Source organism: Rhinoraja longicauda, chromosome 19, assembly GCF_053455715.1.
Source record: "Rhinoraja longicauda isolate Sanriku21f chromosome 19, sRhiLon1.1, whole genome shotgun sequence".
Taxonomy (NCBI): Eukaryota; Metazoa; Chordata; class Chondrichthyes; order Rajiformes; family Arhynchobatidae; genus Rhinoraja; species Rhinoraja longicauda.
The window spans coordinates 11,292,796-11,307,617 of record NC_135971.1 but is presented as its reverse complement, the minus strand read 5'-3'; the positions used below and the strand labels follow the sequence as shown (position 1 = coordinate 11,307,617).

Below are 14,822 nucleotides of genomic sequence, written 5' to 3'. Positions count from 1 at the left end.
TGACAGAGGGGTCCAATTTCGGTCCGGAGCAACAGGGGCCAATGATCTTCCCATCTGTGGTGGTCAGTGGGAGGAGCAAAGACCACACCGATTTCAACAGAGACGCAACCAGGTGGCGAGTAAAGTTGGGCCGATGGGCCTGTTTCCACGCTGCATCACTCCTTGACTCTGTGACTCCAACAAGGGGAATATGATGGAAAATGACCTGCACTGACGTTGGAAATTCAACAAATTCGATCCCAGGCTTTCGATGCGGAATGTTCACCGCCCCCCACTGTCACTCGTGAGCGGACAAACCTAAATACTCGGGCATAAAGGTTAATGGATTCTATAACACAATTTATCAAGCGATGCGCCGCGTCTCCAAATATAGATTGACCTGAAGACTGGCGCACGAGAGACAGGTGCACTGTGGGGATTAAAATAAGACCGGAGAGAGGTCTCCGTCCATCCTGATCCCGGGCTGGGAACGGAGATGCGGGCGGCGGGTTCCACTGCCCAACGCCTTCTCAGTTACACCCGAGGCCTCGTTAGCACCGGGCCCCGACCATTTATCATCGAGTACAACTGCACGGACGCAGATCTTTCTGCCCAACTTGCTCGTGTCGACCAATATGCCCCATCTACACTCGTCCCAGCAGCTCGCGTCTGGCCCATTTCGCTCTAAACCTTTCCCATCCCTGTACCTGCTCAAATGCCCTTTAAGCTACGTTGTAGCACCGTCCTCAATTGCTCCCCTGCCAGCGTGTTCCATATATCATCTACCCTCTGCGTAAAGGTTGCCCCTTGTGTTCCTGTTGAATCTTTCCCTCTCTCATTAAAGCTATCTCTGGTTGTTGATGTTATCCCAGTTTTCAAGAAAGGAGCGAGAGAGACAGCGGGGGGGATTATAGACCAGTTGGCCTGACATCGGTGGTGGGGAAGATGCTGGAGTCAATTATTAAAGAGGTAATAACGGCGCATTTGGATAGCGGCTAAAGGATTGTTCCAAGTCAGCGAGGATTTATGAAGGGGAAATCCTGCTTGTCAAATCTTCTGGAATTTTTTGAGGATGTGACAAGTAAAATAGATGAAGGAGAGCCAGTTGATGTAGTGTATCTAGACTTTCAGAAAGCCTTTGATATGGTCCCACACGGGAGGTTGGTGAGCAAAATTAGATCACATGGTATTGGGGGAAGGGTATTGACATGGATAGAGAATTGGTTGGCAGACAGGAAGCAAAGAGTAGGAATAAACCGGTCCTTTTCAGAAAGGTAGGCAGTGGAGAGTGGAGTGCTGCAAGGCTCGGTGCTGGGGCCGCAACTATTTACAATATATATTAATGATTTGGATGAAGGAATTAGAAGTAATACTAGCAAGTTTGCGGATGATACAAAGCTGGGTGGTAGTGCGAACTGCGAAGGGGATGTTAGGAGGTTGCAGGGTGACTTGGATAGGTTCAGTGAGTGGGCAGATGCGTGGCAGATGCAGTATAATGTAGATAAATGTGAGGTTATCCACTTTGGCGACAAAAACAAGGAGGCAGATTATTATCTCAATGGTGTCATGTTCGGTAAGGGGGGGAGTGCAGCGAGACCTGGGTGTCCTTGTACACCAGTCACTGAAAGTTGGCGTGCAGGTACAGAGGTATAGAGACATATAAAATTATAAAAAGACTGAATAAGCCAGATGCAGGAAAAATTTTCGCAATGATGGGGGTGTCCAGAACCAGGGGCCACAGTTTAAGAATAAGGGGGAGGCCATTTAGAACGGAGATGAGGAAAAACATTTTCACTCAGAGAGTTGTGAAGCTGTGGAACTCTCTGCCTCAGAAGGCAGTGGAGGCCAATTCCCTGGATGCTTTCAAGAGAGAGCTAGATAGGGCTCCAAATGATAGCGGAGTCAGGGGGTATGGGGAGAAGGCAGGAACGGGGTAATGGTTGTGGATGATCAGCCATGATCACGTTGAATGGCGGTGCTGGTTCGAAGGGCTGAGTGGCCTTCTCCTGCAACCTAATGTCCATTGTCAAATAACATTCATTGCCCGGGAAGGCAATGGACACTCGCGCTACTGCAGAGGTTGGTCAGCAGCTCCACGTCAATGAAAGGATTTTGAAGCAGGAAGAGGCGGAGTTACAATGGCTGCGAAAGACCCGGTCGAGAGTTTAACCGAGGAGGCAGTTTGTCCCATCTGCCTGGATTTCTTCACCGATCCGGTGGCACTGGAGTGTGGCCACTACTTCTGCCGCTCCTGTATCACACAGAGTTGGGACAGGGAGGGGAGAAACTCCTGCCCGGAATGTAGAGAGGTGTTTACAGACCGCACCCTCAGGGTGAGTCGGGCCTTGGCGAGACTGGCTGAGAAAGCTCGAGCACTGAGCCTGAATCGGACAGAGAAGGAAAGTAAACTTCACTGCGAGAAACATCAGGAAGAACTGAAGCTGTTTTGTGAAACGGATAAGAAGCTGATCTGTGTGATTTGTGCAGCTGGGCGGGAACACAAGTCTCACAGCTTCATGCCGGTAGATGAAGCTGTTGAATTCTACAAGGTAAAACCAAATCGTTTTTGATCACATCATTGTGTAATCTATTCTTTATTGTCTGACATGTTTATTCTCTGATCTGAAACCCAACCCCAGGATCAGGTGGAATCATCTTTCGAATCTCTCACAGAAAAGAAATCAAAGGTCAAGAAAATTAAGCAGAAACAGAAACAGAGCATTTCTGGAGTTCAGGTGAGGCTTTGTCTTATTGATTTAAGGTTTTTGTGTAGATTCAATCCCTATGTTGCGTGTAATAAGTGGGCACCTGTATAGAGCTCAGTGGTCGAGGGCCCGAGCTATTGGGAGAGGTTGGAGAGACAAGGACTTTACCAAATGGAGCGCAGGAGTCTGAATAATGATCTATTGCAGGTGTATAATATCATGAAACGAAATGTTCCGGTGAATACTCAGTCCTTTACCCTGAGTAGGGCGTCGAGATTGCGAGGGCATGGGTTTAAGGTGAGAGGGAACAGAGTTAATACGAACATTAAGGGCAACTTTGGTAGTGGGTATATGGAACGACTGCCAGAGGAGGTAGTTGAGTCAGGTACCATAACAACAGTTTAAACGTCTTTGAATAAATTCCTGGAGAGAAAAGTTTTGGAACTATCTGGGCCAAATGCGGACTGGTGGAAATAGCGCAGATGGGGCGTCTTGGTCGGTATCTAACACCCCTTGCTGTATGAATCTGTGAAGTCTGTCATTCTAAGTGGTGCTGCTGTCTGCTAGTCCTGGTGACCTGGTTCTGTCCAATGAGGGTTAATGGACACATGAAATTGAACAGGTTGCAGGGAATTGTACTGGGGAAATGGGAATGATGTGCTTGTACATTACTTTCACCGACTATTTCAGACTTATTAAGCCGATCTCTTGAATTGCCAAGGTAATGAAAGCAATGGATTAAATAGATGTAAATGGAATTAGTGTAGATACGTACAGAGCCTGGCATGGACATGTTGGTCTGCACTGCAGGACTCGACATTGACTAGCCAAATGTCACATTCCACGTCATGACGGAACACAATATATTGATTTTGAATTTTCATCTGACAGGAAGAGTCACACAACCTTCAGTCACAGATCACATCCCAGTTTGCTGAACTGCACCAGATTCTCACTGAGAAAGAGCAGTGCTTACTGGAAGAGATCCGGGAGGAAGAGAAGAAGCTTGTAAAAACAATGCAGAAAAATCTTCAAGAGATTCAAGAGAATTTAAAGTCCATTCAGGAGGAACTCTCAAAGTTACAGGAACAGATAGATCACAAGGACGGCGTGATATTTCTGAAGGTGAGGGGTTACACTACAGTTTGGTGAAGTGAAAATGCACAGTCACAAAATGGTGGGTTATAATTTCTGAAATAAATGCCACATTTACCAGTAATTCAGAACTGGGTCAATGTTCCGTCTGTTCCAACTACTCACCACATCCTACAACAATGCCCCAAATTCCAGGAATCCTCATGTATTTATCCCACTTCAACTTGCCTTTATCTGCAATATTGTCTCCAGGCCGTCCCGTGAGTTCCACGTTCTCTTTGCTGCATTTCTTATGGAATTTATCAAAAGGTTATCTTAAATGTCAGCTTTGATTTTTGCTCCCCCCACAAGTAGTGATAATATTTCCATCCCCCGCCCATTTAAATCTGACGCTGATCCTAAAATATTCCATCCAATTTTCTGTAACATCTTCTCCAGGTAAAATCCCATGACCTCCCCAGTCTTACTCGTAGGTTGCATGATCGCGCCTATTTTCGTCAACATTCCTAATGCTTTCCCCCGTTTTCGATGTCTCTACCAGAATATCCACTTCTTGTCTGTGTGGCACAGGCAAAGAGTTTGGAAATGGGAATTATCAGTGGGTTTTTTTGTAGCAATTTGGCGAAACACCCGCTGTCGGGATCATGACGATCCATCTCAGTCTATTGACATTTGTGTTTTATTTATTTCAGGAGGTAGCTGGTCGCAAGACGAGGTAAGACATGCTTTTGACTGAAACAACATATGTTTTAAAAGAACAGCTCAAATGCTCAGTTTATAACCAGCTGTTAAATATTTGCAGGTTTAGTGATGAAGCCAAACCAATGTTGGTGGTAGATGACGCGTTGCCAATTGAAACGTTTGATCTCACCTTTTTCTACAACATGGCATTGAGAGAAACATCTGATATCATCAAGCGAGGTAAAACTGATACCTCTTAACAACTCTTTGTGTGAAGAAAACTGTGTTCTCCAGAATTTATATCCCCGCATGAAAATAATGTTTCGATGATCCAGCCTAGATCTTGTTGCAAACTTTGACAGATTTTCTCGCAACCCATAACATTTCCCATTCTCCACAAACGTACTATATACACCTCCTACATTCACACCCAAGCCACGAAAATATAAAATAAACAGCAAAGGTTGCAGCACCGATCTGTGATACACACCACCAGTCACAGACCTCCAGGCAGGAAAATCATAGAAACATAGAAAATAGGTGCAGGAGTAGGCCATTCGGCCCTTCGAGCCTGCACCGCCATTCAATATGATCATGGCTGATCATCCAGCTCAGTAGCCTGTACCTGCCTTCTGTCCATACCCCCTGATCCCTTTAGCAAAAAGGGCCACATCTAACTCCCTCTTAAATATAGCCAATGAACTGGCCTCAACTACCTTCTGTGGCAGAGAATTCCACAGACTCACCACTCTGTGTGAAGAAATGTTTTCTCATCTCGGTCCTAAAATACTTCCCCCTTATCCTCAAGCTGTGACCCCTGGTTCTAGACTCCCCCAACATCGGGAACAAACTTCCCGCATCCAGCCTCTCCAACCCCTTAAGAATTTTATATGTTTCTATAAGATCCCCCCTTAGTCTTCTAAATTCCAGCGAGTACAAGCCCAGTCTATCCAGTCTTTCCTCATATGAAAGTCCCGCCATCCCAGGGATCAATCTGGTGAACCTTCTCTGTACTCCCTCTAAGGCAAGAACGTCTTTCCTCAGGTTAGGAGACCAAAACTGCACACAATACTCCAGGTGCGGTCTCACCAAGGCCCTGTACAACTGCAGCAGAACCTCCCTGCTCCTAAACTCAAATCCTCTTGCTATGAATGCCAACATACCATTCGCTTTCTTCACTGCCTGCTGCACCTGTATGCTTGCTTTCAATGACTGGTGCACCATGACACCCAGGTCACATTGCATCTCCCCTTCTCCCAATCGGTCACCATTCAGGTAATACTCAGCTTTCCTGTTCTTGCCGCCAAAGTGGATAACCTCACATTTATCCACATTATATTGCATCTGCCATGCATTTGCCCACTCGCCTAATCTATCCAAGTCACTCTGCAGCCTCCTAGCATCCTCCTCGCAGCTAACACTGCCACCCAGCTTCGTGTCATCCGCAAACTTAGAGATGTTGCATTCAATTCCCTCGTCCAAATCATTAATATACACTGTAAATAACTGGGGTCCCAGCACTGAGCCTTGCGGTACCCCACTAGTCACTGACTGCCATTCCGAAAAGGATCCGTTTATTCCTACTCTTTGCTTCCTGTCCGCCAACCAATTTTCTATCCACCTCAACACTGAACCCTCAATACCGTGTGCTTGTTTGTACACCAATCTCCTATGTGGGACCTTGTCGAAGGCCTTCTGAAAGTCCAGATATAACACATCGACTGGTTCTCCCTTATCCACTCTACTAGTTACATCCTCGAATAATTCTATAAGATTCGTCAGACATGATTTGCCTTTGGTAAATCCATGCTGACTTTGTCTGATGATTTCACCACTTTCCAAATGTGATGCTATCACATCTTTAATAACTGACTCGAGCATTTTCCCTCTATCGATGTTAGGCTAACTGGTCTATAATTCCCTGTTTTCTCTCTCCCTCCCTTTTTAAAAAGTGGGGTTACATTAGCTACCCTCCAGTCCTCAGGAACTACTCCAGAATCTAAAGAGTTTTGAAAAATTATCACTAATGCATCCACTATTTCTGAGGCTACTACCTTAAGCACTCTGGGATGCAGCCTATCTGGCCCTGGGGATTTATCTGCCTTTAATCCATTTAATTTACCTAACACCACTTCCCGACTAACCTGGATTTCCCTCAGTTCCTCCATCTCAGACCCCCGGTCCCCCGCTATTTCCGGCAGATGGTTTATGTCTTCCTTAGTGAAGACAGAACCAAAGTATTTGTTCAATTGGTCTGCCATCTCCTTGTTCCCTATGATCAATTCACCTGCTTCCGACTGCAAGGGACCTACATTTGTCTTAACTAATCTTTTTCTCTTGACATATCTATAAAAGCTTTTGCAGTCAGTTTTTATGTTCCTTGCCAGTTTTCCTTCATAATCTATTTTCCCTTTCCTAATTAAGCCCTTTGTCCTCCTCTGCTGGACTCTGAATTTCTCCCAGTCCTCTGGTATGCTACTTTTTCTGGCTAATCTGTATGCTTCATCTTTTGTTTTAATACTATCCTTGATTTCCTTTGTTAGTCACGGATGCACTACCTTACCTGGTTTGTTCTTTTACCAAACTGGGATGAACACTTGTTGTAGTTCATCCATACGACCTTTAAATGCCTTCCATTGCATGTCCACCGTCAACCCTTTCAGCATCAATCGCCAGTCTATCTTGGACAATTCACGCCTCATACCCTCAGTTACCTTTCTTTAAGTTCAGAACACTTGTTTCTGTATTGACTTTGTCACTCTCCATCCTAATGAAGAACTCCACCATATTATGATCACTCTTGCCCAAGGGGCCTCGCACAACAAGACTGCTAACTAACCCTTCCTCATTACTCAATATCCAGTCTAGAATGGCCTGTTCTCTCGTTGGTTCCTCGACATGTTGGTTTAGAAAACCATCTCTCAAACATTCCAAGAAATCCTCTTCCTCAGCACCCCTGCCAGTTTGGTTCACCCAATCTATCTGTAGATTGAAGTCACCCATTATAACTGCTGCACCTTTAGTGTACGCATTTCTAATTTCCTGCTTGATGCCATCCCCAACCTCACTACTGCTGTTAGGTGGCCTGTACACAACTCCCACTAGCGTTTTCTGCCCCTTAGTGTTTCGTAGCTTTACCCATATCGATTCCACTTCCTCCAAGCTAATGTCCTTCCTTTCCACTGCTTTAATCTCCTCTCTAACCAGTAACGCTACCCCACCTCCTTTTCCTTTCTGTCTATCCCGCCTGAATATAGAATATCCCTGGATGTTGAGCTCCCAGCCTTGGTCACCCTGGAGCCATGTCTCCGTAATCCCAACTATATCATAATCATAAATAATTACCTAAGGATATTAATCAGAGATTTTTGCAATTTTATCAGTCATTATATTCATCAAAAATAACAGATACTTCTGCGCAGATGCAAAAGTTTTTGCAGGAATGTAACCTTCCTGGTTTGAATGTGAGTGATAGAAATTTACTGGGCGCAGAAATAACTATGAAAGACGTTGAAGAGACTATTAAATCCATGAAAAATGGGAAGACTCCTGGCCCTGATGGCTTAAATAATGAATTTTATAAAAAATTCAGTGGTTTGATCTCTCCACGTTTGCAAACTGTATATAGTTACGCTTTTAAACAACAGAGATTGCCACAAACTCTGACTGAATCAACAATAATCCTCATTCCTAAAAAAGATAAGGATTCTGAAGACCCTGGTTCGTATAGGGCGATAGCTCTTTTAAATACTGATCAGAAGATATTAGCGAAAATCTTAGCTCAGAGATTAAGTCTAGTTATAGACAAATTGATACACCCCGATCAATCAGGCTTTATAGCCAAACGATATTCATTTTTCAACTTGAGACGCTTGTTTAATATAATTTATTCAAATAGATTATTAAATGAAGATTTAGCAATCATCTCGCTAGATGCTGAAAAAGCATTTGATCAAGTAGAATGGCCCTATCTTTTCTCAGTGATGGAAAAATTTCAACTAGGTGAAAATTTTTGTGCATGGGTGAAACTTTTATATACATCCCCAACAGCTAGAATATTAACTAATCAAATGCTGTCATCTAAATTTCATTTAGCTAGGGGTTGTAGACAAGGATGTCCACTATCACCACTTTTATTTGCCCTTATTATAGAACCACTTGCTGAGAGTATTAGATCAAATTCAGATATTTATGGCTACAACACTAAACATACAACCAATAAAATTTCTTTATATGCGGATGATGTATTAATATATATTACAAAGCCAGAAATTAGCATTCCGAATTTATTAAATCTCATAACTCAATTTGGTTCATTTTCAGGTTATAGAATTAACTGGTATAAAAGTGAAATTATGCCAATAATGGAGCATAATCCGGCCATACTTCAACAATTTCCTTTCAAAATTGCCTATGAAAAGTTTAAATATCTTGGAATTTACGTGACTAGGAAATATACTTCTTTATTTAAATCAAATTTTCCTCCTTTACTTGCTAAATTACACAGAAATATCCAATTTTGGAAAACACTTCCTATATCATTAGTTGGTCGTAGTAATGCTATAAAGATGATCTTTCTTCCACAGCTACTATACTTATTTCAAGCAATTCCGATCTACCTTCCAAAAAAGTTTTTTTTAAAAATTGATTCAATTGTTACTAATTTTATTTGGGACTACAAGACTCATAGAATAAATAAAAGACACTTATGTAAGTCTAAAATTAATGGAGGAATTGCTTTACCTAACTTTTTATTTTATTATTGGGCGGTTAATATTAAAAATATAACCTGCTGGTTGGATGATTCTGATCAACAACCGGATTGGTTAAAGATGGAGAAAGAGGATTGTTTACCATTCGATATTGGTGCGATCCTCTTAGCTCCAATAAATTTAAATAAAAAAACATATGGAGGTAATCCCATTATACATAGTGTTATCCGTACCTGGAAACAATTAAAGCTTACGTTAAAATTGAGTAAATTATCTGTTTTCCTTCCTATTGCGAATAATCCTTCTTTTAAACCGTCTGTCTTAGATAGAGGCTTTGCTCAATGGAAAAGTTATGGAATCAAAAGGGTGGGAGATCTTTATCATAAGGGAACTTTTCTTTCGTTTCAGGAGTTACAGCAGAAGTACGGATTACATGTTAATAATTATTTTAGATATTTACAACTTAGAGATTATGTAAAATCACACATGCAAGAATATAAGTTTAGAGGTCCAGAAACACTTGATGTATGCCTGAATCGACATTATAACTCAAATAAATTAATATCTTTTATTTACAATATTCTCCTTGACATTGACATTCCGTCATCAGAATCTTATAGACGAGCATGGGAGGACGAATTGAATCAATTTATAATGCAAGATATATGGGATGAAAGTTTACAACATATACATCAATGTTCATTGAATACTAGACATTCCTTAATACAATTTAAAATAATACATAGATTACATTATTCGAAGACGAAATTAAATAGGATTTTTCCTAGTATCTCTCCTATGTGTGATAAATGTCAATTTCAAGAAGCTAATTTAACTCATATTTTCGTAACTTGTATAAAAATGCAAAACTTCTGGTTGGAGATTTTTAAAATAGTTTCTAAAGTTATTAATAAAAAATTAGATATGGACCCAAAATTAATTATATTAGGATTATCAGAACATACTACAAATTTTACAGTAAGTCAGGTACATTTTCTTGATTACAGTCTAATAACTGCGAAAAAACTAATACTTAAATTTTGGAAAAAACCAATAACCCCCACAATTAAAATGTGGATTATGGAAATGACAGAGACCCTGCATTTGGAAAAAATAAGGTTTGCCTTAATCGACAAACCTGAGTTATTTTTAAAAATATGGTCTCCATTTATTGAATTTTTAGAAAAGTAAATGGGTTTGGCACAGGACTAAAATTAAAAAAAAATTTAAATAAAAAGTTGAAACTGGAGTTGGGGGTTGGATGTACAGCTGTGGTTTTTGTCTCCCGGATCTACTCCCGTTAATTTTCATTGTTAGATCCTTTTTTATTTTATTTTTTAACCCTCTTACTCTCTCTCCCCAAGTTTATAGTTTTATATTTTTATTTTTACTTTCTCTCTTCAAAAATTTAAAAATTGAAGCTATGTAAGAACTTTGTAACAAATGTGTTTTTTCTTATTTCGATTTGTACATATGCTTTTCAAAAAATAAAAAATAAAAAAAATAAATAAATAAAAATAAAAAATAATAATTATCTCCACATTTAATTCATCCACCTTATTACGTATACTCCTTGCATCGAGACACAAAGCCTTCAGGCTTGTTTTTACAACTCTCTTACCCCTTATACAATTATGTTGAAAAGTGGCCCTTTTTGATTTTTGCCCTGGATTTGTCTGCCTGCCACGTTTACTTTTCACCTTGCTACCTGTTGCTTCTACCCTCATTTTACACCCCTCTGTCTCTCTGCTCCTGCTCCCACCCCCCCTGCCACATTAGTTTAAATCCTCCCCGACAGCACTAGCAAACACTCCCCCTAGGACATTGGTTCCATTCCAGCTCAGGTGCAGACCGTCCTGTTTGTACTGGTCCCACCTCTCCCAGAACTGGTTCCAATGTCCTAAAAAATTGAATCCCTCCCCCTTGCACCATTTTTCAAGCCACATATTCATCTGAAATATCCTCCTATTCCTACTCTAACTAGCACGTGGCGCTGGTAGTAATCCAGAGATTATTACCTTTGAGGTCCTACTTTTAAGTTTTTCTCCTAGCTCTCTAAATTCACCTTGTAGGACCTCATCCCGTTTTTTACCTAAATCGTTGGTGCCAATGTGCATCATGACAACTGGCTGCTCACCCTCCCCCTCCAGAATGTCCTGCAGCCGCTCAGAGATATCCCTGACCCTTGCACCAGGGAGGCAACATACCATCCTGGAGTCTCGTTTGCGGCCGCAGAAACGCCTATCTATTCCCCTTACAATTGAATCCCCTATCACTATAGCCCTTCCACTCTTTTTCCTCCCCACTTTTGCCGCAGAGCCACCCACGGTGCCATGAACTTGGCTGCTGCTGCCTTCCCCTGATGAGCCATCTCCACAAACAGTATCCAAAATGGCATATCTGTTTAGGAGGGAGATGACCGCAGGGGACTCCTGCACTACCTGCCTACTGCTACGCTGGCAAGTGGCCACCCGTTTCCTTTCTGTCCGCTTATCTTTTACCTGTTGTGTGGCCAACTCACTATACGTGCTATCCATGACCTTCTCAGCATCGTGGATGCTCCAGAATGAGTCCAACCGCAGCTCCAACCATTCAATGCGGTTTGCCAGGAGCTGCAGCTGGACACACTTCCTGCACACGTAGTCATCAGGGACACCGACAATATCCCTGATCTCCCACATGACATGTCTTACCTCCAAATTAAATCAAATCCCTCTTAATCCTTTAAACTGTACCTTTACTAAAGCACTGAACCCTTAACTCACTGAACCCTTAACTCACTGAACCTTTAACTCACTGAACCCTTAACTCACTGAACCCTTAAATAAAGTACGAACAAAAAGCAGAAAATCATCCTTCTGCCGCTACCTTCCACCTCCAACCACCAAGCCAATTATGGGTCCATTTCACCAGCTCGTCTTGGATCCCACCTGCCTTAGCTTTCTGGACCAGCCTTACATGCGGAACATTGTCAATTCCCTCAGTGAAGTTCATATATTGGTTTACAATGAGATCAGTGTGTTAGTTGTACACACCCATCAAATCCACCCGTGAATCCGCTCACTTTCAGCAACCCCACAACCACAGGTCTCCACCCGTTCTGTCCAACACCCGATCATTCAACCTCTGCTTCCTTCCATGGTCCAAGCCACCCCTCCCTCTCTCTCACCCTCCACTCAAAGAAACAGGGGCAGGTCATCTGGCCCCTCGCGTCTGTCCCCTTTCACTGTGATCATGACGACCCCACCACGTACCTCTACCTCCTCTTTAACCTCAAATTACCGCTAACCTCAATATCCTCTTGCTCCGATCTGCCTCCATGTATGAGTAGCCCCCCCCCCCCCCCCCAATTTCTCCTTCACCACCGCAATCTCGCAATCCACCTCACTCTCCGCACTCTTCCTCCCCGTCCACCCTCCCCACCTCACGAAATTCCCCTCGCCATCTCTGGATTAAAAACTCCAGGGGAGATGTCTGTTGTCCACCCGATGTGGTTGTGAGTGAAACCCCGGGCAGGGTTTCAGTTGTTCGCCCGCCTGTGCCTGAGGCCGAGCGGCCTCTCCCCCGGTCCCGGGGCCGCGCTGCCCGAGTCTCCCCCCGACCCCCGGGGACTCTCTGATTCTCTGCTTCTCCCCCCAGTCTCCGTCACTCTGGATGTGGAAACAGCGCATCCGGAGCTCGAGGTGTCTGAGGATCGGAAGAGGGTGAGACGGACCCGGACCCGGAGGAGTCTCCCTGACACCGGGAAGAGGTTTACAGACAGTGCGTGTGTGCTGGGATCGGAGGGATTCACATCGGGGAGACATTACTGGGAGGTGGAGGTGGCGGAGAGTCAGTGGTGGAGACTGGGAGTCGCCGCAGAGTCTGTGGAGAGGAAGGGAGAGGACGACCCGACCCCGGAGACTGGAGTCTGGAGCATCAGTTGGTGTGATGACGAGTTTGAAGCAGATACCGACCCCCCACTCCCTCTCCCCGCCCGTCCCATCCCCGGGAGGGTGGGAGTTTATCTCAGTTACAAGTCCGGGACAGTTTCATTTTACGACGCGGACACCAAGTCCCATCTCCACACCTTCACTGGGAATAAATTCACGGAGAAACTTTACCCTTTCTTCGGGCCTTATTGGGGTGAAAACAAGTGGCTGAGAATCTGCTCTGGTTCCGCTCCGGGTGTATAAAAGGGTCGGGTCCCGGGACCGGCGTTAGGAGCGGGGCTCGGGGGCTGTGGGGCAGAAACCCGGAGTACAACAGGTCGGCGCTGAACGGCTCCCATTTATTCCCCAAATTCCGCGTCGTAAAAACCCCAGTGAGCGCGGAAATAAAACCAGGGGGAATGTAAATGTGGGAAGAGTGTAATAAACTGCAACTGAAATCAGAGCTGTCGATCCGTTCATTTTAACGCGTTAACCGCTCGGTGAACGGAACAGAAATTACTTTTGTGAAAATATAAAGATTGAAACAATCGCCCTTCCCGCGGGTTCAGCAGCGGCCGCGGGCGGCGGGTCCTGAGCTCCGGGCTCCCCCGGGTTCTAAAGATTGTAGTTCGACGTCGATACATAGATCATTCTTCATTCAGTCGCCGCCAGACCCCTCCCCCACCTCTCCCTCAGTTACATCACTTCTGTATCGCTTATGCTTCCTGCTTTTGTTCACCGCATTAAGTTCATAAGTGATAGGAGTAGAATTAGGCCATTCGGCCCACCGTCTACTCCGCCATTCAATCATGGCTGATCTATCTCTCCCTCCTAACCCCATTCTCCTGCCATCTACCCGTAATATCTGACACCCGTACTAATCAAGAATCTATCTGTCTCTGCCTTAACGCTCATCATATGTTAACATACTCATTCCTGGTTGGATAAGAAAATAACTGCAGATGCTGGTACAAATCGAAGGTATTTATTCACAAAATGCTGGAGTATCTCAGCAGGTCAGGCAGCATCTCGGGAGAGAAGGAATGGTCGCCCATTCCTTCTCGCCCGAGATGCTGCCTGACCTGCTGAGTTCCTGCAGCATTTTGTGAATAAATACTCGTTCCTGGGATCATTCTTGTAAACCTCCTCTGGATCCTCTCCAGAGCCAGCACATCCTTCCTCAGATATGGTGCCAAGAATTGCTCATGATATTTGAAATGCGGCCAGGCCAGCGCCTCATAGAGCCTCAGCATTTAACGCTTCATCTCCCTCACCTCTCTCTCAGGCACATCATGTCTGTATCGGTGCTGCTTCCTGCTCTCGTTCACGGCATTAACACTTCACCTCCCTCACTGCCAGTTTCCCACCAGCTCCCACTTTCCTCTGCTCGAGCCCCGACTCTTCCCTTCGCTTTCTCGCCGTCTCTGTCTCCGTTTCAGGGAAAACGCGAGTGACCATAGTCCACTCCAACCCCGCGGACGCCATCGGCTACTTTGTCTCTCCACTACCCCTGTTTGCGCATCGGAAATGGAATATTCCCTCTAAAGTCGAGAGCGTACAGCAACAACTCGCTTACATTTACACAATGTCCTTGCATCCCTTTTAGGAGACCCCAGAGTGCTTTACAGGCGCAAATCTCTTTAAAGTGCAGCCACGAACGGCGACTGAAATGCAGGAGTCTATTTGCAGACAGGAACATTCACAAACTGAGTTTAAATGCAAGCGATACTCTCCAAAGA

The 14,822-nt window shown here is 44.1% G+C and overlaps 1 pseudogene across 1 annotated transcript; it reads left to right on the top strand.

The window, feature by feature from the left end:
* The first annotated feature begins 2,117 nt into the window (after positions 1–2,117).
* Positions 2,118–13,508, top strand: LOC144603126 (E3 ubiquitin-protein ligase TRIM39-like; annotated as a pseudogene). Its single transcript, XR_013548545.1, has 6 exons — positions 2,118–2,528; positions 2,619–2,714; positions 3,576–3,809; positions 4,472–4,494; positions 4,582–4,700; positions 12,812–13,508. The product of XR_013548545.1 is annotated as an E3 ubiquitin-protein ligase TRIM39-like (transcript).
* Positions 13,509–14,822: the final 1,314 nt, after the last annotated feature.